The sequence below is a fragment of the Capsicum annuum genome, chromosome 11 (genome assembly GCF_002878395.1).
Source record: "Capsicum annuum cultivar UCD-10X-F1 chromosome 11, UCD10Xv1.1, whole genome shotgun sequence".
NCBI lineage: Eukaryota > Viridiplantae > Streptophyta > Magnoliopsida > Solanales > Solanaceae > Capsicum > Capsicum annuum.
Genome location: NC_061121.1, coordinates 121769379 through 121796541, shown reverse-complemented (window position 1 = coordinate 121796541; position 27163 = coordinate 121769379). Strand labels below are relative to the sequence as shown.

The 27163-nt window shown below is 33.2% G+C and overlaps 1 long non-coding RNA gene across 1 annotated transcript; it reads right to left on the bottom strand.

Moving 5' to 3' along the window:
• Nucleotides 1-340: 340 nt before the first annotated feature.
• On the bottom strand, nt 341-3470 carry LOC124888499. Its single transcript, XR_007046801.1, has 2 exons — nt 2581-3470; nt 341-800 (listed from the first exon to the last, which is right to left on the bottom strand). It is a non-coding gene; the product is annotated as an uncharacterized LOC124888499 (long non-coding RNA).
• Between the last annotated feature and the right edge of the window lie 23693 nt (nt 3471-27163).

Sequence of the window (27163 nt, the reverse complement as noted above, 5' to 3'; positions counted from 1 at the left end):
AGAACCTAGTTAAAGATCTCCAGCAGAGTCGCCATTTCTGTTTTACAAAAAATTTGACTTTTGAGAGAGAGTCGCCACTTAACTTTGAAAAAGAATTAAGAAACCTTTAAAGAGTTATTAAAAACGATTCAAAATAGGAAAATCATTTTAAGTTAGATATTCCGAGTAAGTGGTTCCTATTAACGTTTTAGGAAGGTGTTAGGCACCTAAAACGCCCGCTAACTTACGGTTATCCGGACTGTTTGAAAATATCTTTTGATTAAATTCTGAAAAGATTAATTTGTTGAAATTGTGATTTGATTTTTTAAAGACTTGTGTAAAATAGATTTAGGCGACTTAGTTGGGATTGTAACTAAGTTTAAACAAGACTAATGAACAAATAAACACATAAAAGGGAAAGGGAGGAGAAAATAAAGGATTTAGGCCATTGGGTCCAAATCAACGAGACCTGTCCTAGTCTAGTTGGGCTTCCGACCCATTTCACCTGTCCTAAACTATTTTTCGGGCCTTTGGCTCGAGTCTTGCTCCACCTGTATTAGATACAACTTTGGCTTCGTGGCCCAAAATACACGAATAATCCCATAAATAAAATAAATAAGATAGATAAAGACGACAAGTAAAAAATAAGAGCGAATGAACAAAAAGGAGACTTTTTAGGCCCTTTGTCGCTTCGAAGATGGGATTTTAACCCATTCCTCCTCTCTTGAATCCTTGTATTCGTATGCATTGGAACCTTGGACTCACTTCTGGACTTGACTCAACGGATGGGCTTGATTAGCCCATTAGGGAATGCAAAGAGTCTATTTGGACTCCAACGAATTGTCATGCAAAAGAAGAAAAGAAACGAAATTAATGCACACCCAAAATACGAATTGCTACATGGAGAAATAGTATAACAAATTTATAAACAAAAAGTCAACTGTAGTGTCATCAAACGGACTGCAAGACAGTAATTCAAATAGGTCAGAGTCATGCAATATAATAGCACACAACATACTCCATCAGAATAAAATTGAAACCAAGAGCATCACAATATCACAGCTTTTCCAAGAAAGAATGAAGCATTTCTTTAAAAAGAAAATTATAACTGAACTAAACTAAACATGTTACAAAGCTACGCTGTTTATCAAACAAACTACAATTTAGTTAGATTGAGCCGGGGGGAATACGTTCGTCCAAGTTAGATTGAACAAAAATTACGAGTCGAACCATGCTAAACATCTTTATACTATCAAAATGATAAGTTAAAGAACTACAACAGGAAATATTTCATCATGGACTTAAGCTAACGCAAGCAATTGCAGGTGCAAGACTGTAGATTTAAAATTATAGCAAGCAATGATTCATCAATAGTCAGGAGAAACAGGATAAAAGTCCAATCTTGTCATACTAAACTGCAAATAACAGGCTAAAAGATTGGGATTAAAGTGAAGAGTGTTCAACTGAGGAAAGTAATCGGACTACATTAAAAATGACTGCTAAAGAATAGATTTCACATATTTTTAAAAGATTCGATGACTACTACAGTAATTTTGGAATAAAGAGCAGTCGAAGAAAATTCAAACTTCGACGAACGAACCTCATGACACAAGATGATCAATCAAGGGTAGAATAACAAGAACATATTCCCTAGAAGTCTAATCCTCACTAAAATTGAATTCCAGAGGCAGCTATCCAAACTTATTATTATCTAACTTTTCATACTAAAAAAAATATATACAACACTCATGCCGATACATCGAGAAAGGTCGACATCAACGGAACATAGAACTTTAACAGATTTAAGGGGGAAATAGTAAAACACTCAAGCATTATTCGATAGTCCGAAAACGCCTTACAAAAATCTAGAAGTTCTAGACAAACGAACCAAAATTGAATCAAAAGTAAAGTAAGAAAAGAGGAAGCAACTTGAATGCATAACGACTGCCTAGAAAAACATAAAATTAACCTTAGGAATCTGATTCTGAAGATAGATAAGGCAAAAATCTAACGTACGTCTAACTATCAAAACCAAAGGAGCAAATGATGTAGGAAAAGGCTAGACATTTTTCAAACTAGGATGTAATTAAGCAAGTTGTAACATCTAGGCAAAATTATTTAATCAAAGCAACACACAAAAGTGAAAACCATGATTAAATAATTAATTAACGATATTAAAGTTTAAACAATAGATTGCAAAATTGGGGGAAGTAACACAACGCTACAATCTCAGATCAAACGATTATAATAACAGTTAACCTAGCATATCAGGAAACGCTACATCAAAAGGGAAACTGGAAACAAAAAAATGCAGTCTTGATGATATAAATGTTTATTCATACCATAACCCTCAAATAACTAACAGTGCCAATTAAAAGACAGTATATTCGACATAATCACATTTAAAGTTACAACATGAGCACTGCTTCAGCGAAATTGCATAACAACAATCACGAAACAACCCCTAAGGCCCTCACAGCCATCTACAGCAAACGAACCCAACCTCATTCATGATACCCGGGTAACTACATTCTACGAAGATAGAAAGGTGAAGTAGGAAATGTCAAAATGAAGCAGAAAGAGGGACGAGCGTATATTTACCTCTTTCAGGGCAGCAGACAGGACGACAAGCTATCAGCAAACTTGTCACTACCAGAATCTCGCGATGTCGACCACTAACAGAGCTTCCTTTTGCTTTTTCCTCTTAGAAATTTGGAAACCCCCAGATTTTCAACTAAGACTTTCAACTTGAATTCAGAAAATCCAAAAAAAAATTCTTTCTCTGTTTTCAAAATCAGAACTTACTCAGAAGATTTCCCTCTTTTTAAAACCTTAATTTTTGACCCCAGAATTTACCATCCAAAAGAAAAGAAAAAGCCCCCAATTTTCTATACTCTCCTTGTTCAACCCTCCCCCCTTTTTTTCCTTTCAAGAAACAAAGGCCCTCCTATATATAGAAAATGGAAGAAAGGGTCTTCTGGGATTTCAAATTCGAAATCCCTTTTCCAGCTTAGTGTTTCATCAGGCTGTACCAATTTGGGAATGGTGGACCAATTAAAATTGAGCCAAACAGATTCCAATCCAAAACCAATTAAAAACCACCAGGTATGTACGAATTCGTACCATCTTATCCAAGAAAAATCAAACTTAGATGCTGGGGAGAACACGTACATAAATTCTAGAAGGCTCTCAAATCTTCTGTATACGGACTCACGTGAGAGTCAAGTGATACGTACATGAGGGAAAAGGACCGATTTGGGGTCGATCTCGAGTCTAAAATCGGATCGGGTTGGGTGAGCTGGGTCAAAATTTGGTCGATGATTCGCTAGAGTTATACGCCATTTTTGGTTGTTTGTACGTCGATTATTGCTGGGGAAATCGAATTAGTGGCACTTAACGTTGATCGATTGACCGAGATGTTCGCCAATGTTGGGTCAGGATAGGTCGTTAAAGATTGTTCTATTCTTGAAGCTGTTGTGCTTCAGCCGTATGAAGAGAAGGGGATTTTAGAAGATGGGTCGGGTTGGAAGTGATTTGGATTGGGCTAGTAATATTGGAATGGGCCACTGATGGTAATAGAGGGCTGGTTTGGTTAACTTGAAATGTTTATTATTGGGCTGGGCTAGGCAGATTAGGGGATTGGGTCACTGAACTATTCTTACAAAAATAGTCAATCTGCCATGAGATCTGACCCTTTTCATTCAATTTTGGCCAATTGAGTATTAATTAGTCAATTGTCTTGCAATTGTGGCCTAATTAATTTCAATTAGGACCCAATTCAATGAATTCTCTAAATTAAATCAAGATCCCATACGATTTACCAACCGATTTAATCTCGAGCTCCTTGATTCACTAAAAACTAAACATATATTTATCCAAATAAATTATTCTTGAGATTAAATTATATTTAAACTAAGATTTTAATCAAAATTTATTTCCAGACAGACCTTGATTAAAATTTGACATTCCACAAAAAATAGATTTTTAAGCAACAAAATTATATAATTTCGTATAATTGAATACAATAATATATAATTGCTACTTAAATGAAGAACTTACCAAGATAAATACTTTTTAAAAGTTTCTTCATTCGATAAAATAAATGTCGTGATTTTATCGAAAATCGAAGAAACTCGAGATTAAATTTAGTCGTGGAGGACAAAAATTAGGTGTCAACACTAGACATTTTAAATAAGATAGAATTAATAAATCTAGAAGAACAATTAAATGATATTAAAGATGAATTAGATTATAATTATATAAGAATAGAAAATTCTTATTATATATATATATATATATATATATATGTATATATATATAGATGTATGTATGTATGTATATATATATATATATATATATATATATATATATATATATGTATGTATGTATGTATTGATATATTGATATATGATAGGATATATGATTAATAAAGTTAGATATAATGACTTTTGAATTTCCTTTAAACACATAAATATTTAAAATGAGAAGAAAACTCAATACATATATATATACTAGTGTAGATGTACGCGCCTTGCGCGTGTACCTCACTTTAATGAGTTCAAACATTACACTAAATATGATATTTGTTTAAATAGTAAAGATGAATATAATAATTAAATTTAATTTTTTTTTGTATGTAAAGATAGAGAATTTATTTATTAAACCTAATCTTTACCAAAAATATTTTTAAAAGTCTATCGACATTCATCTATCATCTGTAAATTGCAACAAAGCAATACAATGATAGAGACATCAAAATAATATAATTAAATCTAATCTTTACACACAAAAATTTTCTTAAAGTCGTCTCACACTAATCTATCACCTGTAAAAAATAACAAAATAATACGATAATAAAGATATCAAAATAATACAGCTAAGGGTTAGAAAATCAAGCATCCACCAATCTAGACATGCAATCGAATCAAGTTAAATGAACATCAATCATATTCTCTCAATAGGCAAACCGATTTGTTCTCTAGTTTAATGTACATCGCAATATTTATAGAAATATTTTCCTTAATAAAGTCCTATTTTAGGAGTATTTTTCTAATTGAACAGTAGAAAGGAAAATATTAATTAATTCTCTAACCATATATTTTAGGAGTCCCATATATTTTAGTAAGTCTAGTAGAAAGAAAAATATTAATTAATTCTCTTGTCATATATTTTAGGAGTCTCATATATATTAGGAAGTCTAGTTAATATAATAAAAAAATTAAATAATAAATTAAAAATTATGAAAAGACAATTTTGTCTAAATAAGAGTTTTTTAATGAAAGGCAAAAAGTTCAAATCACTTTTCTAAGGGTTTTCACACTTTTAATATACTAGTTTAGGTGTACGCGCCTGGCGCGTGTACCTCACTTTATTGAGTTCAAGCGTTACACTAAATAGGATATTTGTTTAAATAATAAAGATGAATACAATAATTAAATTCAACATCTTTTGGAGAATTTATTTAATTAAACCTAGCCTTTACCAAAAATAATTTCAAAGTCGATCGATATTCATCTACCACCTGTAACAAAACAATACGATGATAGAGACACCAGAACAATATAATTGAATCTAACCTGTACACAAAAGTTTCCTCAAAGACATCCGGCACTTATCTACCACCTGTAGACTATAACAAAATAATATGATGATAGAGATATCAAAATAATACAACTAAACTTTACCTTTACACAAAAAAATCTCAAAACAGAGATATAAAAACAATACAATTAAATATAACTTTTACCAAAAAGATTTCTTAAAGCCGAACGACATTCATCTATCACCTGTAACTTCCTACGACCTGTAAACAACAATAAAATAATACAATAGTGATCACAAAGCTTCAGTTTTGGTGAAAATAATTTTTATCTGAGCTAAAACTTTGACACTAAAGAATAACTTGAATGAAAATAAAGAAGATATATATATATATATATATATACATACACGTTGAATTCTATTATGTTGACAAAATAGTAAAGAAGTTGAAGGTTAGAAAATTAAGTATCCATCAATCTAGACATGCAAACCAATCAAGTTAGATGAACATCAATCATATTTTCAGAATATGTAAACCAGTTTCTTCTCTAATTTAACGTGTATCTCAATATTCTCCAATTTAATGTGTATCTCAATATTTATAGAAGTATTTCCTTAATAGAGTCCTATTTTACCACGAAACATGGAAAGTTATACATATTCCTTTATACCGTATATCTTAGGACTTCTTAATTATTAATTCTTTTAGTAAATTTTTGCCCATAATATTAAATATTAAATATTTAAAAGTAATTAAATAAATATACATTTTAAATATTAAGAATAATAGCTAAAAAAATCATGACAACCAAACCGCTACTCCTAAGCATGCATTAATGAGGATTCTACTTGGATAAAATAATACGAAATCTATTCTACAACGAATTCTTTTCGTAATATTTTGCTATTTTTGCCTTTAATTTTTTAAGTATTGGTCACGAAACCTCACCTTTAAGAGCCTAATGCATTAAGAAAGATAATTCTAGTTATGATAGAAAATTAATCCTAACCAAAAGGACTCCTAAACGTGGAAAACAAAAAAAAGAAATAACACAATTATGTGTTCATTTTTTATAGTAAAACTAACACACTATGAAAACATGTTCCTAAATTAAGAGAAAAAATTAATCACCCACTATGTTCCACCAAAAATGTATTAAAATCTTATATTTTATTAAGAAATCATGATACTTTTTTAAACCTTCGTAACTTGAATAGTGTTGCATATTGTCAATATAAACAATAAATAATAAATATTTGTATAAAAAGTAAAATTTGCGACAACCAAAAAGAAAATCACTATTTTCGTAAAATATAGTTGATCGATTGTTGATGTGAAGGAGTTCGTACCAATATTGACTTAAGATGGTACAATGTTATACATATAAAAAAAAAAAAAAGATGAATCGTTGATTTTTTTCTGTAATAATATTCTTGTTTTACCCAATTTATTTTTATAAAGAAATAAAGAAAGATACAAAGAATGATGATAGTGAAAGCAAGAAAATAACTTGAATGAAAATTAAAACAAGAAGAATACCTAGCAGTACAAAAAATCGTATGTTTGTAGAAGAAATCAGGACTCCTTTTCCTTAAATTTCACATGATATTTTAGTATATTTATATCTTGTTTAGTATTGATTTCCCATATTTGGCGTGCATACATGTATTTTATTTAATATCAGTTTTCCATGTTTAGCGTATTAGTTTAGTACTTCATTCCTTATAGGAATTAGTGTTGTGTTGTGCATTAGGAGTGTCCCAAATTTATAATGTTTTATTGAATTTGTAAGCAAAATTTATATTGCTTTATTGAATTTGTAATTTAAATAGAATATGCAAAAAGATGATTTTATATAAAGAAAAGATTTTTAATGAAGGGCAAAAAATTTAAACGTAATTTATAAGATCCTTCACACTTTTAAGATAATAGAGATAGAGATGGAGATAGAGATAGAGATTATAGATATAAAGACATATCGAAATAACTTAAAAGCTTAAAGAGTTAATCAAGCAACATCAAAGAGAAAACACATTTCAATATCTGAAAGCTTATGAAATTACATTGTAAAAAGTAAAGGAGAAGTTCCTAGAATAGTGACAACAAAGCAACAACGAAAGTCAAATGATAATCAAGACTAGTTGAAGCAACAACACAAACGAAGAATTTTTTTCTCACTTTTTTTTGTCTTTTATTATTTTGGAAAAGTTCTCTTGAAACTTCTAAGTCTCCTTTCTAGAAATCTTCAATTGTGCCTATCTTTAAAATAAAAGAAGAGAAAGATTTAAATAGATTGAAAAGATAAAACACTTTTCTTTCTTGAAAATTCAAAGACCAATGCATGCATGAGTCAGTCTCTTCCTCTTTCAAAGGACCCACCCAAAGTGACCAATAGAAAATTTTCTGTTACTTTTTTCTTTTTCTTTTTCCAAGAGAAGATAATTGAAAACGACATAATTACCCTCTAGAGGGCTCATTCTCTTTTTATTAAATATTTAAATAAAAGAAAAGTGCTTCATCTGAAAATTAAAAATAAGCTCATTAAGTACGACCATCACATCCCGATAAATTACATAAATGATTTTTATAATGGATAATTTTATTTTTTTGTTTTTCATAAAAAAAATCTTAAAAAACTAATTTTCTCTTATTTTAATATATATCACAAATACATAAATATCTCTATATATCTCAAATATTTCTAAACAACTGAATATTTATTTTTCTTTCAGCTTCTTTTTTTCCTTTTTTTTTTATTTTACTTTGATTTTTATTTTTATTTTTAAAAAGAAAAAATTCTCAACTCTTACTTTTTTTCTTTTCTCCTCTCGACCTCTATTTTTTTTTAGTTTACTTTGATTTTTATTTTTTATATTTTTTTTTAGTTTTTCTCAACCTTTACTTTTTTTTGTTTCCTCCTCTTAACTTCTATTTTTTTAAAAAAAATCTCTTTTTTATTTTTCTTTGATTTTTTTCTTTTCTCTTTTTAGCTCAACTTTTATTTTTATTTTGTTTTTTTCTCAATGTTTACTTTTTCCTTTTCTCCTCTCAACTTCTATATTTTCTTTGATTTTTATTATTACTTTTTTAATATTTGACTTCATTTTTTACTGTTTCCTCAACCGTTATTATTTTTCTTTTCTTTTCTTCGATTTCTTTCAAACAATAATTTACGCTCCATGGGCAAGAGTTGATACTACTACATTATATCTTGATTTATGATATGTTCTATAAATCTTGTATTACAGGCAAGACTTAGCCCAAGAACTTTCAAACAATAAGTTATGTCTCACGGGTAAGAGTTGACACTAGCTCGTTATGTCTTGATTTATGAGACGTTCTATAACTCGTGCCTTAGAGGCACAACTTATTCCACAAATTTTCAAACAATAAGTTACATACATTAGCAAGAGTCAATACAACCACGCTGTATTTTTTTACTTATGAAATACTTTAGAATTCTTGACTTAAAGAAAAGACTTAGCTCAAGGACCATCAAACAATAAGTTATGCCCCATGGGCAAGATTTGACACATCACATTGTGTATTGATTTATGAGATGTTTTATAGATCTTCCCTTAGAGGCAAGAGTTAGACCAATGGCTTTCAAACAATAAGTTACACTCCATGGGCAAGTGTTGACACTACCATATCATATTTTGATCTATTAAATGTTCTGTAACTCTTACCTTAGAGGTAAGACTTAACCCAAGGACTTTCAAACAATAAGTTACGTCCCATGGACAAAAGTTGACACTATCATATTGTGTCTTGATTTATGAGATATTTTATAAATCAAGGACTTTCAAATAATAATTTATGTCTCATGGGTAAGAGTTGACACTACTACATTATGTTTTGATTTAAGAGCACGATTTGGTCAAAGGACTTTCAAACAAGAAGTTATGCTCTATGGGTAAAGGTTCACACTACCACATCGTGTCTTGATTTATGAGATGTTCTATAACTCTTGCTAAAGAGGCAAGACTTAGACCACAAGTTATGACTCATGGGCAAGAGTTGACACTTCAACATTGTGTCTTGATTTATGAAATGTTCTATTAGTCTTTCCTCTAAGACAAGACTTAGCCCAAAAAACTCCCACAAAAATAGGTTATGCCTAGTGGACAAATGTTTTTTTGTTTTATTTTTCCATCCGTTGTTCGGTACTCGCATTGGAGTCTGACTATTCTGTATTTATGCCACGTTAATTTTTGATTCATGAGATGTTCTCACTCTTTCCTTGGAAGCAAGACTTAACTTTAGAATTTTTAAACAAGTTATGCCCCACGAGTAAGACTTGACACTACCATATTGTGTTTTAATTTATGAGATGCTCTATAAATTTTGTATAGCTAGACTTATCTCAAAGGACTTTCAAACAACAAGTCATGCCCTTAAATTTACTTTGATGTCAAAAAAAAAAATTCCTGTGTGAATTATTCAATTTTCAATTTATTGCAAAACATAATAGAAGTTGAGAAAAAAAGAAAAAGAGAGGAAAAAAAGAAAGGTTTAGAAAAAATAAAAAATAAAAGAAAAAGAAGAAAATAAAGATTGAAAAAAATAAAACCGCAACGTAAAAAACAAAAATAAAGTTTGAGAAAAAAGAAAAAATGAGAAACGATAAAAATAAAAAATAAAAGAAGAAATAAAGGTTGAGATAAATGAATTAAAAAAGAAAAAAAAAAGAGAAATAAAGAAATAGATAATGTTTGACAAAAAAAAAAAGTAAAAGCAAAAAAAAATACTAAGACAAACGAATTAAGACAAGAAAAAAATCAAAGAAAATAAAAAGGCAAAAAAAAAAGAAATAAAATAGAAGTTGAGAGACAAATGAGTATGGAAAGTTTAAAATCATTTGATGTATAGAGGGGTAAAAATATACTTATACTATACATAGAAAGGAAGGAAGACTAGTTTTTAAAGACATTGTTATGGGGGACGAAAAATCAAAGTCATCCACTATTAGGGCTATCCCATCTAATTCCTTGATCATGTCATAGTTATTCTTGCTGCAAACTCATTAGAACAAATCAACCCACAAACGAAAAATTCACCCACCAAACCTCATTTTGAAGATCAAACTACGCTAGAAACTTAAACAAAATAATTAATTAAAAATCTAAAAATAAAAACAAAATCTACAAGTTTCAAGAAAATAAAATAAAGAAAGGAAATGAAATAACTAATAATAATGATAAAATATGAAAAAAAAATCACTATAAATTTTGACAAAGAATAGTAGTGACGGATTTGGATAGAGGATGAAAAGAGAAAGAGATATATATTTTTAGGATGAATAGGGGTCGCCGAAAATTTCTTGGTGGAGTTTTAACAAGAAACTTATATCACTACTAAAAAAGCTATAAAAAATACCTAAAATAAGAAACCTCAAAAATAAGAGACCTCACGAGGTCGCTTATTTTCTTTTTTTTTTTATTTTAAAAAAATATGTAAAATAATAATAGTGATATTCTGATATCGAAAATAAATTTTGAAAAAACTTACGCCTAAACATTTAAAATTACATTAAAAGAAATTATAAATAGTCACCTCATGACATCTCTTTATTTTGGTCAAAGTGATCAAGAAATTTTTTTAAAAATACAAAATTTCTTTTTTTATTTGATAAAAATAATACAAACCCCAACACTCATTTGCGTAAAATAGTTTTCAAGCCTACGTCCCTCTTTCTCTCTCAAAATCCTTTTGTCCAAATCACTCAAATAGGCCAAATCACCTTTGTTGCAATCTACCTAGGAGTGCAGTAAGTTGAATATTTTTTCTTTCTATCTGCATTGAATGACTTATTATTTTAATTTCTAGTTTTTCAGCATTTATTTTGTCTATTATTTTGACTGTTCTGGTGAAGCTATCAATTATATATTGCTAATGGTGCTCTTGATTGTTTAGGTTATGAGTATTAGGTTAAAATTTTAGATGATTTGTATCCGTTGCTTTAATTTATTTGGTATTACTGATTTAGGATTTTCTAGTATGGATTTATCAAAGTAGAAAGAAAAGTATCAATATAGTCAAAGTAGGCTAAACAAATTGAAGTGGAGAGATTGGGAAGTAGTTCGGATTTAGGATTTTTTAGTACGGATTTAGCAAAGTATCCATATAGTCAAAGTAGACTAAACAAGTTGAAACGGAGGGACTAGGGAGTAATGGTTTTTGCTAAGCTCACATTAAGTGAAATTAAGATGATTTTCTTCCCGCTACTTCAGTTTGTTCAGTATTAGTGAGGACAAGACAGCGTGGTAGCAAAGTATCCATATAGGATATATTAGCTAGTTTGTATTATGGTTTAGTCAGTTAGTTATTATTGGTAAACTCACATTTTGTAGGGTGTGGGATTTAGAGAATTCATAGTTTAAGGTATGTCTAATTTTTCCCAAAAGATTAATTGTTAAGTGCTGAAGAAAAAACAGGCCTTGATGGAGCGGAATGGACCTTGGGGATTCATATGTCAACCCCAATTAGTTTTATTAGGGATTCTCAATGGGATTTAGAGAATTCTTAGTTTTAGGAATTATCAAGATGCAAAAAGTGAGGTTGAGATAGTTCAAGAATGTGAGGAGAAGGTACATAGATGCCCTAATTCGGAGGTGCGAGAGGTTGGCTATGTATGATTTCAGGCGGGGTAGATAAAGGCCAAAAAATATTAGAGAAAGGTGATTAAATGTGACATGAAGCAGTTATAGCTTATGGAGGACATGACTCTAGATATTAAGGTGTAGAGGATGTGAATTAGGGTAGAGGGTTAGTAGGTGGGAATGCATCCTTGCTAGTAGATAGAAGTGCTTAGTTCGTAGCCATGCTCGTGGTTGTGAGCGTTATGCCTATGTATTAATCCAGAGGAGGTCTCTTAATTTAAGGTTATTAATAGATTATGCCACCTTCCAATTGATTTGAAGTGTGAAATATTGACCTTGACAATTTCTACTTCATTAAGAAATACTTGATTTGATTTTCTATCGATGAAAAGATACTACTTGCCTCTCCTTCCTCGTAGTAGAAGTAATACATGTGTACACTCTTTCCTCCCCAGACTTACTTTGTAGGACTACATTGAGTATGTATGTTGTTGTTTGCCAAAAATATGCTATTAATTTATTCACATGGATCTTTAAGTGATAGTGAAATGTATTTTCAAAATGAAGAGAATCAATAAATGTAGAAAATTCTTGACAGTTAAATACTGTCAACAGAATCTTAACGAAGGCTGAATACATACATAGACACTTAAACTTTTCTGAATTCTTCACCTAGCTGCCTGAACTAAGCCTATAACCTATTGAACACTTGATCTATGATCAAAATCTGCCTATTTGATGCATGTGGATGATGTTGTACGTAGCATGGATATCATATACATTAAGCACGTGAATGTATTAAAAATGGGCTATCATGAAGTTTTTCCCTCCTCATTCAATTCTTCTCTCATCTCTCTCAACAAAATAAGACCCATTTTCCATCTATTTTGATTGTAAATCTCCACCAATAAACCACCGGCGTAACCTTTTTCCCATGACATAAGCAAAAACCAATTCTTCACCACCACTATTATAGACCAAAAATGACCTTGTTGCCATCAGCTTTCTTTTTCTCTCTCTTCTCCAAAAACAAGTATAAAAAATAGAGACCCAACACATCATAGACCCCATGGATCTCTCTCTAAACTCCCGAACAATCTGCCATGCTTGAAATCTATATCCAACTATTAGTTTCACTGGCCAAGTTTTCTCTTAGAAAATGGACAGCTTCCGCCACACTTAATTTGAAGTTCTAATTAAAGGGATTTGAATTTGTTGTGTGTTTTGGACCTTGGAGAGTCATGCATCTTTTTAGCTTTTCAAGAAAACTTTGAATTTTAACTAATTGTTTTTGTTGAGCACAATACCATATCAACAACTTTATGATTATTTTTTCCTATAAACTTAAGAGCTTTATAAGATCTACCTATAAATTACTTCCTCATTCACTTTTACTTGTCTACTTTATTAAATGAGGATGTATTTGCTTTTGTGATGGTACCTATTGGATAATTTGGGTTATTGAGTGGTAGAAAAATAAAGTTTCTTGTTGTGGAATTTGATACATTTATGGATGAAAAATATGGTGATGTGAACGAAAATCATGTTGGTGTTGACTTAAACAATTTTATATCTATGAAACAGAGTAATGTGAATAGAGCATAAGGAGTACAAAAAGTTCATAGTAGTGATAGATAAAGCTATAAGGTGCTGGAAAAACAAATATAGTGCAGGAAGGCAAAAACACAGGAATTTTACATGGAAATCTGAGAAGGGAAAAACCACGGCTTGTCATCACAAGCACCGTAAGAAATTCACTATAATCAACGTCCTGATTACAGTCTAGATTTTAGCCTATATCTAGGCTCCTTTTGCTTGTAGCAACTTACTATAAGTTCATCTTGGTAACTCTACCAAGGACTCTCTATGCTAATTAACTCTAATCAACCTCACACTTAGGCAACTCTACCAAAGCACCTCTCTCAACAAAAGAAGACACTGCTTTTATAACATGATTAGTTCAATTATAAATTATTAATTACTCAAAAACACTCACTCACTCATTAAGCATACTACAAAGATAAGAACATTAGTAATGATTGAGTAATCTTAGAGTTTTTGCTACTTTCCTCACTCTTTAGAATTTGCAAAACTAATTTGATAAAGAAGTACCCCTTTCCTTACATAGCTGAGTGATGATTAGGGTTGAAAGATCAATGGACCAGCTGTGCTAATCAGTATAAAATAGCACCTCCTAGTTTGTTACACAAGAGGACAAAACTGTGCAGACAACGCGTGCCAGCTGTACTATATCTCGCACATTCAGGGACCTGGTCCCTTGTAGTTAGCTGCTCATCATTAAAACTACATATAGCAATTTTCCCCCTTTTAATGATGACAAACCAACCATTCATACTTAAGCATCAGTACACATTCATCATATTTAATAAGTGTGATTACCACCTGAAGATGAATATTCCCCCTATCATTATGCTTCCTCCATTATGCAACACTGGGACCTGATCCTTTATTGTCAATTGCTTATCAGGTTTTAATTAATTTCTTTATGCAACGTGGCTTATTTAGTGCATTTGTATATTTTCCCTGTTATTATGCCCATATACCTTCACTGTAGCTCATCACGTCATTTTTTCCCCTGTCAACATGTATAGTTTATTAAGACTTTCCAGTTTTCCTCATTTAAGATCCCTTCCTTCATATGAGATTAGTAAGTATTCCCATTTTGGAATCATTAAAAAGTGAGAATAGTAAACCAAAAGTAATAGTAAGCACAAATTAGTTAATTCATGGCCACTGGGGTAACACTAATCATGAAGAACACTTTTAAGGTAGAACCAGATAAAGAGTACAAAAGTAAGAACACATTCATGTCCAACAGATTATGTATCATTTCAGTGCAAGAATTAGATTTCAAGTTCTATAGAATAAGCCACAGAAGTTGGAGAAAAAGGTGGAGAATTATGGAAGAAGGTTTGGAGATGCGAGGTCATCTTAGGACAGTGTAACATTTCAAGTTCAAAAGCCTCATTGGTTAGAATTACAACCTTCATCTTGAGTTCATCACTTTTCTTGCACCAACACTCACCAAATTTTTGCGTTTTCTAGCATTTGTGTTTTATTTATTTATTTTACAAGCCCTGCTAGGCTTATCTCAGGATTTTTTTCTTAGGATCGGGTCCCTCAGAAATCTGGTGCCTATTATAGGATGTTCAAAATTTACAACGAGGCTTTGTTTTTAGGTTGTTATTTTGTTCCTTATACCATCCAAAATTCCTTTCACACTTCCAAAAGAGTAATATATTTTTGGTAAAAATCTTCAATGGAAGAGTAAGTGAAGAAAAAGATTTGTCTTTGGATAATTTAGATAGTTGAGTTGAGTAGAGTATATGGGGTTAATGCAAGGATAAAATTGATTTTAGTTTTTCCTTAGACAATTTTTCTCACTGGGAAAGAGAAAATGTGGCTTTTTCTAGCAAAATAAGAAGAAAAACATGCACATTCATGATACTAACCTGAGATATAGGGCCAAGTCCCTCTCTTTCTTAGAGTGATTTCTCAAATTTGTCCATACTTTATCTATTTTCTTCTAAGGCTGTTCCCATGGGTGTATATCTACAACAATATGATACTGGTTTAGACTAACAAATACATACTTTATTAAGGATACCTGTCTCCTGATCATAGCCAATTTTGTGAAGAACTACTTATTCATATGGTGGGTTAGGTTATTTTGATCAAGCCTAACTTCAGTCTGTTCTTTATAAATTATTCCTTGTGAAGTGACTTAGTAAAGATATTTGATCCTCAGTCTTGCAGAACTTCATACAGATTGCCCATTTCTCAATATTGTCTCTTCGGAAGTGATGCCTCACATCAATGTGCTTAATCCTTTTATGTTTCACTGGATTCTTGGCCATGTTTAGAGCACTTGTGTTGTCACATATTAGAGGGATATCTGAGATAATGCCAAAGTACTTCAATTATTTCTTGATCCATAGCAGTTGTGCACAACAAGAAGCTACAACAACAAATTCAGCCTCAACAGTAGATAGAGAAACTAAATTTTGCTTCTTCGAACCCCAGGAAATTAAGGATGAGCTAAGAAAATATGTCATTCCTGAAGTACTTTTTCTATCAACAAAATATCCATCATAGTCAGTATCAGCACAACCCACTAAGTCAAAGCTGTTTCCTGATGGATAGTATAGGAACAGGTCCCTTGTCCTCTTTAGACACCTAAGAAATTTTTTTGCAGCTTTCCAATGGGACTCCTTTGGGTATGCTTGAAATCTAGCACACCTTTCTACACTGAAAACAATGTCAGGCTTACTTACAATGAGATATAGCAAGGATCCAATAATCCCTCTATATATTGTCTCATTCACTGAAGGACCTAACTCATTATTACCCATTTTTAGCTGGTTCCAATTGGGGTTTCAGTTGGCTTGACATCTCCCATATTATACTTCTTCAGTAGCTCTTTGATGTACTTCTCTTGACAAATCATTGTTCCTTGAGAAGTTTGCTTGATCTGCAAGCCTAAGAAGAAGCTCAATTCACCTATCATACTCATCTCAAATTCACTCTCTATTAGCTTAGAAAAATCTTCACATAGGGATTCCGAAGTAGCTCTAAAGAATATGTCATAAACATATATCTGGACAATTAATAAGATGCTACCTCTGGTAGAGTATTTTCTATTTTTCCTCTTTTGAAGCCATTTTCCAAGAGAAACTTTGAGAGTCTCTCATACTAGGCCCTTGGTGCTTGCTTCAAACCATATAGAGCTTTATCTAATTTAAGTACATGATGAGGAAAATTTGTATCTTCAGAACTTGGAGGTTGTTTCACATATACTTCTTCTTTCAGGTTTCCATTCAGGAAGGCACTCTTGATACCTATTTAAAATAGTTTAAATCCTATGTATGCAGCAAATGCAACAAGAATTCTGATTGCTCTATTCTTACTACAGGGGCAAAGGTCTCATTGTAGTCAATCTCTTCTTCCTAGTTATAGCCTTAAATAACCAGTCTTGCCTTGTTTCTATTTATAGTTCTATTTTTATCTTGTTTATTCATGTACACCCATTTAGTCCCAATAATTATCGTGCCAATAGGCCTAGAGACCAAATACCAGACTTAGCTTCTTTCAAATTGATGAAGCTCTTCTTGCATCCATTAATCTAATCAATATCTTTTAAGGCCTTCTTTACATTCTTGGGATTAATTTGGGATAAAAAGGCTGAAAATCCCATAGCATTCCTAGCTTGAGCTTTTTTTTTTAACTCCAATTTCCAGGGGTGTAGTCAGGCTCTCAAGGGGATGAGAGAATTTGTGCCTCTAATTTTGCCTTTTAATATTGATACCATTGGGACTTAGTCCTTGTGAATTTTGATGGTTTCCTCGGGTTGTTCTTCAAGTAGAGCTGGAATTTGTGGCTGAGATCATGGATCACCATCACTATCATCCCTCTCATCTGTATCATTAATCCCTTGATCATCATCTTCAGTAATAATATCCCTTTGAACAGGAATGAGTTCTTCATCTTCTGAAATTTTACTTGCAGTGTTCATTTGACTTCTTGACTTGTTAAAGATCATATGAATACTTTCTTCAACACACAGGGTCCTTTTATTGACCACTCTTAAGACTTGAAAGTTGAGGAGTAGCCTACAAACATAACTTTATCACTCTTGGAATCAAATTTTCCTAATTCTCTCTTCCCATTGTTTAGGAAAAAACATTTGTATCCAAAAGGTCTGAAGTAGTAGCTTTCTATTGAATACCAGATCATATGGATTTTTATTCAAAAGTGATCTAATCAAACACCTGTTAGTCACATAGCAAGCAATATTCACTGCTTCAGCCCAGAAACTCGTTGGAAGACTACTATCAATTAGCATAGTCCTAGTAATCTCTTTGAGAGTTCTATTTTTCTTTCAACAACTCTATTTTTTTGTGGAGTTCTAGGAGCAAAAAAGTTGTGACTTATTCCATGCTCAACATAGAATTTATCAACTTTATAATTCTCAAATTCATCCCCATGATCAGACCTAAATTCAGCAATTTTGCAGTTTAGTCTCACTTGGATTTTCTTGGCAAAAGCCACAAGAACCCCATGTGTTTTATCTTTGGTTCTTACAAACATTATCTAGGTGAACCTGGAATAGTCATATATAATAACTATCATATATTTCTTCTCTCCTCTACTTTGGACTTTGATAGGTTCGCATAAATCCATATGAAGTATTTCAAGAGGTCTGGAAGTACTTACTAGCTTCTTTAATTTAAAGGAGGATCTGGTATGTTTAACTTTAACACAAGCATCACAGACTTTGTTATCTAGAAATTTTAGCTTTGGCAGGCTACGGACCAGGTCGCTTGAAATCAGCTTGTTTAACAGGAGAAACTCACATGCCCTAATCTTTTGTGCCACAAATTTGCATCTTCACCTTGTGCACTTAAATAAGTTAATTCCCCATTATCCACAACTCCAGATCAGCTATATACATGTTCTTGACCCTTTTGGCATTGAGAAATTTCTAGATTTCAAGCTTGATACAGCGCATCCATCATATGAGAATTTTACCTTATTTTCTTAGTCACAGATTTGAGATATACTTAGAAGATTGTACTTTAGCTAATTTACATAATACACATCTTCTAATGCATGATGAGGTAATTTCCCAATCTTTCTAAGACCTTAGATATAACCCTTTTTGTCATTTTCAAAAGACACACCTCCCCCTTAAAGTGCCTTGAGAGAGAGAAAACAATCAACCTTCTTAATCATGTGTCTAGAGCAACCACTATCCATAAACCAGTTTTGGTTGTCTTCCCCCTTTTCTATCATATTTTCATCTCTATCTTTAGTAGTGACCATTAGACAGCTACAGGATCCTGAGATTATTTTCTTGTCACCATGTTTTAGTATGAAATCATCTCCATCCTCCTTGTCTTTCTTAGATTTATTTGAGGAGTCTTCCCATGCAACAGCCAACACTTTTTTATTATAAAGCTAGTTGCATCTTTCCTTTTTTTATTTTTATGAATTTTAATCATTCTTTTTGCTAAGCTGACTACCCCTTTTTATAGCTCTAACAATCCTCATTGCCAGAAGTGCAACATTAGTGTATTCTTCACCTGGGTCAAACTCTAGAGTTTTCAAAGTTAGGAATCTCTCCCTTTTTGCTCCCTTTTTTTCCATGGCTTAGTTAAAGCAGTCATGATGACCAAAATACTCTAGGTGTAAACCTTTTAAAGTGATCTTGCTCTGATACCAATTATTGGAACTATTGGGAGTCACACCACACTGTAAAGGACTAAGTCCCTCAAAGTCAATCATAAGCAATAGAACAGTAAAGCAACTATGAGGTGCTGGAAAAATAAATATAGTGTAGAATGGTAAAAATATAAGAATTTTATATGGAAACCTAAAAAGGGAAAAACAATGGCTTACCCTCACAAACACATCAATAAATCTACTATAATCAACCTCCTGATTATAGTCTAGATTTCAGCCTACATCTAGGCTCCTTTCGGTTGTAGCAGCTCTACTACAAGCTCATCTTGGTAAATCTACCAAGGACTCTTTATGTTGATTAACTCTAATCAGCCTCACACTTAGGCAACTCTACTTAAGCACCTCTCTCAACAAAAGAAGACACTACTTTTATAACTTAAGTAGTTCAGTTACAAAGCATTACTCACTCAAGAACACTAAATCACTCATTAATCATACTACAAAGATAAGAACATGAGCAACACTAAATAATGTTGGAGTTTTTGTTGCTTTTTTTCACTCTTTAGAATTTGCAAAAACCAATTTGGTGAAGAGGCATCTCTTTTCTTATATAGAAAAGAGATGATTAGGGCTGAAAGATCATTGGACTAGTTGTCCCAATCAGTATAAAATAACACCTACAAGTTTGTTACATAAAAGGATAAAACTGTGTAGACAACGTGTGGCAGCTGTAATGTATCTTGCACATCCAGGGACCTGGTCCTTTGCAGTTAGCTGCTCATCATCAAAACTACTTATAGCACTCCTTTTTTAGGCAAATTTTCTTTCCTAAGGCTAATTAAGGCTTTTTAACATCTAAAAGTAGATTTATATACCTTAAGTCTAGTTCGAGTAGAAATTTGTTTAAAATAGAACTTGAGGATTAGAGTGGAATTTTAATCCACCTTAGTCTATGTCACATGTTAGCTTTGGTGAACCTGTATGCCTATTAAAATTTTAGAAAGGAGTATTGAGGTTATGGTGAGAGTCTTGGTACTTAATGATATTGTTGTTAGATATGAATAATGATTACATTGCTATTTATTCTATCATTGTATTATTATGATGATGATGATGTTTATGACCGGTTCAATTTTGAGTCTTGTTGATAGTTATGACCGGTTCAATTTTGAGTCTTGTTGATATTTATGATTGATTCAATTCTGATTCTTGATGATATTTATGATCGGTTCAATTCGGAGTCTTCATAATACATATTTCTGATTCAATTTCAGATGATGATTATAATTATCGATTTGAGTCCATATATATAAATATATGTATAAATATTCCATGGTATATTATGGCATAAAATATGGTGAGTAGCTAATGCTATGATGGCTAGTGATAAAGATACCTAGTTGATAAAATAGTGTATAACGAATAAATGGTGACTAGTTTATGGCTAATGGTTAACTAGTAAATTATGGAATAATGTTGGTAAACTACTAAGTGGTAGCGTGATGCCGAATGATGGTGAATAGTGAAAAGATGGCTAATTTATTATGAAGGTTAGTTATAATGTCAAATAATTACTTTACTCTTCTCTTGGGTGTACTCTCCAATCGTATGCAAGGTTATTACAAGTTCTTTACTTCTCTGCACCAATTGGCGTATAGAAGATATTGGGTAGATTCTTGAGATTGGCCCTGCCTAGATTTTTTGGTGCTCCGAGTGGGAATGCATATGAGTTTCTAATTGCTTATGAGGATAGGCTTTATGGTTTGGGCTTTGTTGTGACTTGTAGTAAGGATTACACCATATTTCAGTTGGACTTATCTACTCGTCAATGGTGGAGAGGTTATATGGATTCTAGACCAGCTGGATCTTCTCATTTATCTTGGAATTAGTTTTTTGACATATTTTTGGAGAAGTATATGCCTCGCAGCCTTAGAGATTGTTTGAGGGATCAGTTCGCTAGATTGGAGCAGGGCTCCATGATAGTTGTAGAGTATAAGGCTCATCTTCACGAGTTGGCTAGGTATGCAACTTCTATTTTGGACACTGAATATAAGAGGGTTTTTTGCTTTATTAGAGGGTTGAGACTTCCTATTCATATGTCTACTCAGAGTTTGGTCATTGTGGGTAGCTCTTTGGTTTAGGTTTTGGATATACTTGAGTGATGAAGGAGATACATCATGAGGAATAAGGGGGAATGATACGAGGGATTGATATCAGGGCAGTTTCATTGATAGCCATAGTAGTTCCTAATTTAGAGGTAGTAGTTCTTATGGTGGGTATTCTCTGCGTCCATCCCATCAGACTCACATTCAGCCTAATTGACCAATTCAGGTAGTTTTTCAAATTATTAATAGAGAAAAGTCTAGTGCTAGTGATCGCCCTATTCATGGTAGTGCTCAGTCTTCGAGGGATCCATCCTCTGGTAATTCTAGTTATGGTGGTTATTCTGGGTCAGTTGGATCTGTTAGTTCTGGTTTAACTCAGAGGGCATATTTTATCTATGGATCTTTTGATTATTTTGTGCATTAGTGCCCTAGTCGTGGGGCGATTATTGTGCTAGCATAAGGTATTTCCCCTATTAGAACAATTTATCCTCAGCTAGAGATGGTTCTCATGGTCGTAGGGGTGGTTCCTAGGGTACTTGAGGAGGTTCTCAGATAAGTAGGACAGGAGGTCAGTTAGGTGCCTAGCCAAGTGTGGCAGGCATGGTCAATTGTATGCAGTACCTACTAGACCCAAGGCTAAGACTTTAGATATTGTTATTACAGGTATGAGTTTGGTGTGCCGACATTTGACCCTTACCTTAGTTGATATGCGATCTACTTATTCTTATATTTATGCTTATTATGCACCACGGTTGGAGTTAACTAGTGATTTATTATCTATGTCATTATGCGTATCTACTTCTGTAGGTGATTCTTTAGTAGTGGATTGATTATTCAGATCATGTGTTATAACAGTTAGTGATGTTGATACTTATGTTGATCTTATTATCCTAGACATGGTGGATTTTGATGTGATTCTTGGCATAGACTAGTTATCCCACTATCATGCCGTCATGGACTATTTTGCCAAGACCATTACCTTAGATATGCCTGTGTACCCTCAATCATATGGCAAAAAGCGGTTATCCAAGAGCCAAAGGGGATTATTTCTTATGTTTATGCTAGGAGGCTTATTTTAAGGGGTTGCGATGCTTATCTATCTTATATTTGTGATACTAGTGTTAAGAGCTCATCGCTTGATTATGTTCCTATTGTTATTGACCTTACTGATATTTACCTTGTCTGTGAGATTGAGTTTGTTATTGACCTCAATTATTTCTATGGTACCTTATCGTATGGCTCCTATCGAGCTTAAGAAGCTAAATTCTCAGCTTTAGGATCATTTTAGTAAGGGTTTTATTAGATTAAGCGTGTTTTCTTGAGGTGATCATGTATTGCTTGTGAAGAAAAAAATGGTTTCATGCGCATGTTTATTGATTATAGGCAGCTTAATAAGGTAACGGTGAAGAGTTGTTCCCTGTGTATCGCATTGATGATTTGTTTGACCAGTTTCTAGGTGCAGCAGTGTTTTCTAAGTTTGATTCAAGGTTTGGTTACCATCATCTGAGGATTCGGGCTAAGGATGTCCTGAAGATAGCTTTTAGGACCCATTATAGACATTATGAGTTCTTGGTAATGTCTTTTGGGTTGACTAATGCCCCAGCCACATTCATGGACTTAATGAACTAAGTATTTAGGCCTTATTTAGACTCTTTCGTGATTGTGTTCATTGATGACATACTTGTATATTTGAGGAGTAGTGAGGAGCATGCACAGTATTTAAGGATCGTGCTCCAGACTTAGAGATATCATATATTTTTTGTCAAGTTATCTCAGTGTGAGTTTTCGCTTAAGTCGATGACATCTCTTGGATATGTAGTGTCTAAGAAAGGTATTATGGTAGACTTAGTCAAGTTTGACGCAATTTGTGATTGGGCTAGACCTACATATCCAACTAAAGTCCATAGATTTATTGGTTTAGTTGGTTATATAGATGCTTTGTCGAGGGTTTTGCTACTACTTCAGTCCCTATGACCAGATTAAATCAAAAGGAGGTTCCTTTTCGATAGTTTGAGGAGTGTGAGTCAAGGAATTTCTTACTTCAACTCCAATTTTAGCTCTTCATGTTGAGGGTGAGGGATTCACCATGTTTTATGATGTTTTTGGTATTAGTCTAGGTTATATACTGATGCAGCAGGGTCATGTTATTACTTATGCTTTTAGACAGCTTAAGGTGCATGAGGAAAACTACATCACTCATGATTTGAAGTTGGCGGCAGTAGTTTTCGTGCTTGAGATTTGGAGAAATTATCTTTATAGTGTGCATTATGAGATTTTAACCGATCATCGCAGCCCTCAGCATCTTATGATCCAATAGGAGCTTAATGCTCAACAGTGTAGATGGATAGAGTTGCTTAACGACTATGATATTTCCATCTTATATCATATGACCAAGGCAAATATGGTAGCAAATGCCTTGAGTTGGAAGGTAGTAATTATAAGTAGCTTGTATTGTATTTTAGTTTCTCAAAGCCCGTTAGCACGAGACATTTAGTCCTTAGCTAAGTTGATAGTTCGCCTTAATATTTTAGATCCTAGGAGAATTTGGCTAGTGTGGAGGAGAGGTCTTCATTAATTTAATCAAACTTGGGATCATCAGTTTGAGGATAGAAAGCTTCACTTCTTTCGGGATTAGGTGTTGAGTAGTGAGTTCGAAAGGGTCACTATTAATTATGAGGGTATTTTGAGGTTTGTTGGTCATATTTGTGTTCCTCAGGCTGATGACTTGATTTATCTAATTTTGCATGAGGCTCATTGTTCTACATATTCTATTCACCCCGGTACAACCAAGATATATAGAGATCTGAGATAATATTATTGGTGGAGTGGTATGAAGAGAGATATAGTAGACTTTGTAGCTTGTTGCCTATATTGTTAGCAGAATAAGGTCAAGTATCAGTGACCAGATGGTTTGACTCAGAGGTTACCCATTTTTTAGTAGAAATTCAAATGTATTACTATGGACATTGATAGTGGTTTACCTCATACTTTCCCCGATTTTGATGGTATTTGGGTTATTATAGATTATTTGACCAAGTCAGCTTATTCATTCCTATTCAAATATCTTTCAGTGGTGAAAGATTAGCCCATATCTATGTTTGGGAAATAGTTCGTTTGTATGGTATGCCTATTTCTATCATTTCAAACTATGGTTTTGTGTTCACTTTAAGGTTTCTGAGAGCATTTCAGGAGGATTTGGGCACTCAAGTGGATCTGAGTATAGCCTTTCATCTGCAGACCGATGGTCACTCCAAGCAGACTTTAGGTTTATAAGGACATTCTCCAAGCCGCCATTGTGGATTTTAGAGGCCAATGGGAGCAACACTTAACCTTGGAAGAATTCAGATATAACAACAGCTATCATTCGAGTAATGAGATGGTGCCTTTTGAGGTTTTGTATGGTAGGAGATGGCATTCTCTGATTAGATGGATTGAGACTTCTGAGGTTAGGCCCCGTGGTATTGATTTGCTTTAGGAGTCGTTCGATAGAGTCATGGTAATTCAGGATTGGTTGAGAGCGGCTCAGAGTAGGCAGAATACCTATGTAAATCGTAAGCTTCATGCCTTTAGATTGGGAGTAGGTGACCATGTAATCCTCCGTGTATCGCCCATGAAGGGGGTGATTAAGTTCGAGAGGAAGGGCAAGCTTTGTCTGAGGTATATTAGACCTTTTGAGATTCTTCGTGATGTTGGTGAAGTAAACTATGAGTTATCTTTGCCTTTGGATTTTGCCTCTGTTCATCTAGTTTTCCATGTCTCTATGTTGTCACGATACATTCCTGATTCGTCTCATGTGCTTAGATGGGAATCAGTCTAATTGGATGAGTGTTTAACATTTATGGAGGAGTCGATGAACATTTTGGCTAGTGATATGAGGCGATTGCGCTTATGAGAGATTCCTGTTATAAAGGTTCAGTGGAGACACCGCCCAATGGAAGAGGCCACTAGGAAGATCAAGAGTGAGATACGGATCCAGCATCCTCACATGTTCGAGACTTCAGGTATTTTCTAATCCTTAACTTTTGGGGACAAAAGTTCATTTAGTAATGGATATTATAATGATCTCTCGGGTCATTTTTTGTATTTCTGCTTAATTTCATCGTTAGATCCTTTCCGTAGCGTCCCCAAGTCATTTATGACTTGCCAAAACTGACAGTTCGATTACTGGGCTATTCATTTGGTTTTTAGAGCCAATTCCTTATTTAGAAACCTTCGCTGGTTCAAAATGGCCACCGAGTAAAAACTTTAGTAAAATAATCTCAGATGTGAATTCCGACAGCGCCAGCAAATCCAACATATTTATTTTAGACTAGATAGACCTTTGGTTCTGGTTTTGATGCTCCGAAGCTCATTTCGACCTATTGATCGAAAAGTTGAAAAATTGGAAATTCAAGTGTGGGATCCATATTTGGTCGAAATCACCTCAAATGGAAAATTTAACTTTGCCATTGCGACCGAAAAGTCAAATTGGGTGAGGTACATATTTTATTTGCATATATCATATTCTGAATGAATCCCGAGGCCTTGGCGGAAACTTAGAAAATTTTCTAAGTTTCAACTGATAACTGGTGCCTCTGCGTCCCACCTCTTGAGTGGCAATTGCACTAGTGTGTGCAGAGAGGGTAGTGCGATTGCACCAAGGGTTGTGGAGATCGTCACATCTTCTCCCGATGCCAAGGTGTGTGATTGTACAACTGGATGTGCGATTGCAGCATCTGATTACCTGGAAGATGTGAAGAATGATTACATTGTTATTTATGCTACTGATTATATTATTATAACAATGGTGATATTTATAACCGGTTCAATTCCAAGTCTTGTTGATATTTATGACCGATTCAATTCTGAGTCTTGTTGATATTTATGACTAGTTCAATTCCAAGTCTTGATGATATTTATGACTACTTCAATTCCGAGTCTTGACGATACATATTCCCGATTCAATTTCGGATGATGATTATAATTACTGGTCTGATTTTGGATATATGTATAAATATTCCATAGTATATTATGGCATGAAAAGTGGTAAGTAGCTAATGCTATGATGGCTAGTGATAAAGGATGCCTAGTTGAATAAAATGGTGAATGGCGGATAAATGGTGACTAGTTAATGGCTAATGTTAGTGATAAAAGATATCTAATGGTTGACTAGTGGATTGTAAAATAATATTGGTAAATTTCTAAGTGGTGGCGTAATGTCGAATGATGGTGAATTGTGGAAAGAGGTCTTATTTAAGATGAAGATTAGTTATAATGTCAATTGATTGTTTTACTCTTCTCTTGGGTGTACTCTCCAGTCGTATGGGAGGCTGTGACAAGTTCTTTACTTTTCTGGACCAATTGGCATGTGGGAGCCAATTTTGTCGTTATGGTTGCTTGTGCTTCATTCTTTATGCTATGTTATTGTTACTATTTTGATTTATGTACAAATTATGTACAGTGATGATGGAGATGATTCAGATTTGATTTTGTACCTTGACTTAGTTATGTTATCTTGCATTTTATCATCTTTATATCATGACTTAGCTCAGTCGATCGATGATGCCTACTGAGTACAGGTTGTTTTGGTATATTTTGGTACTTATATTACACTTCTATACCTTTTTGGTGCAGATTCGAGTATTAGTTGCCATTGTTGAACGTTGTTCGTGTAGAGTTGATCTTTCGGAGTAAGGTGAGCTCTTGGAGTCGGAGTAACCTATTTCCTTCTATCTTTATGATTCAGTCTTTCG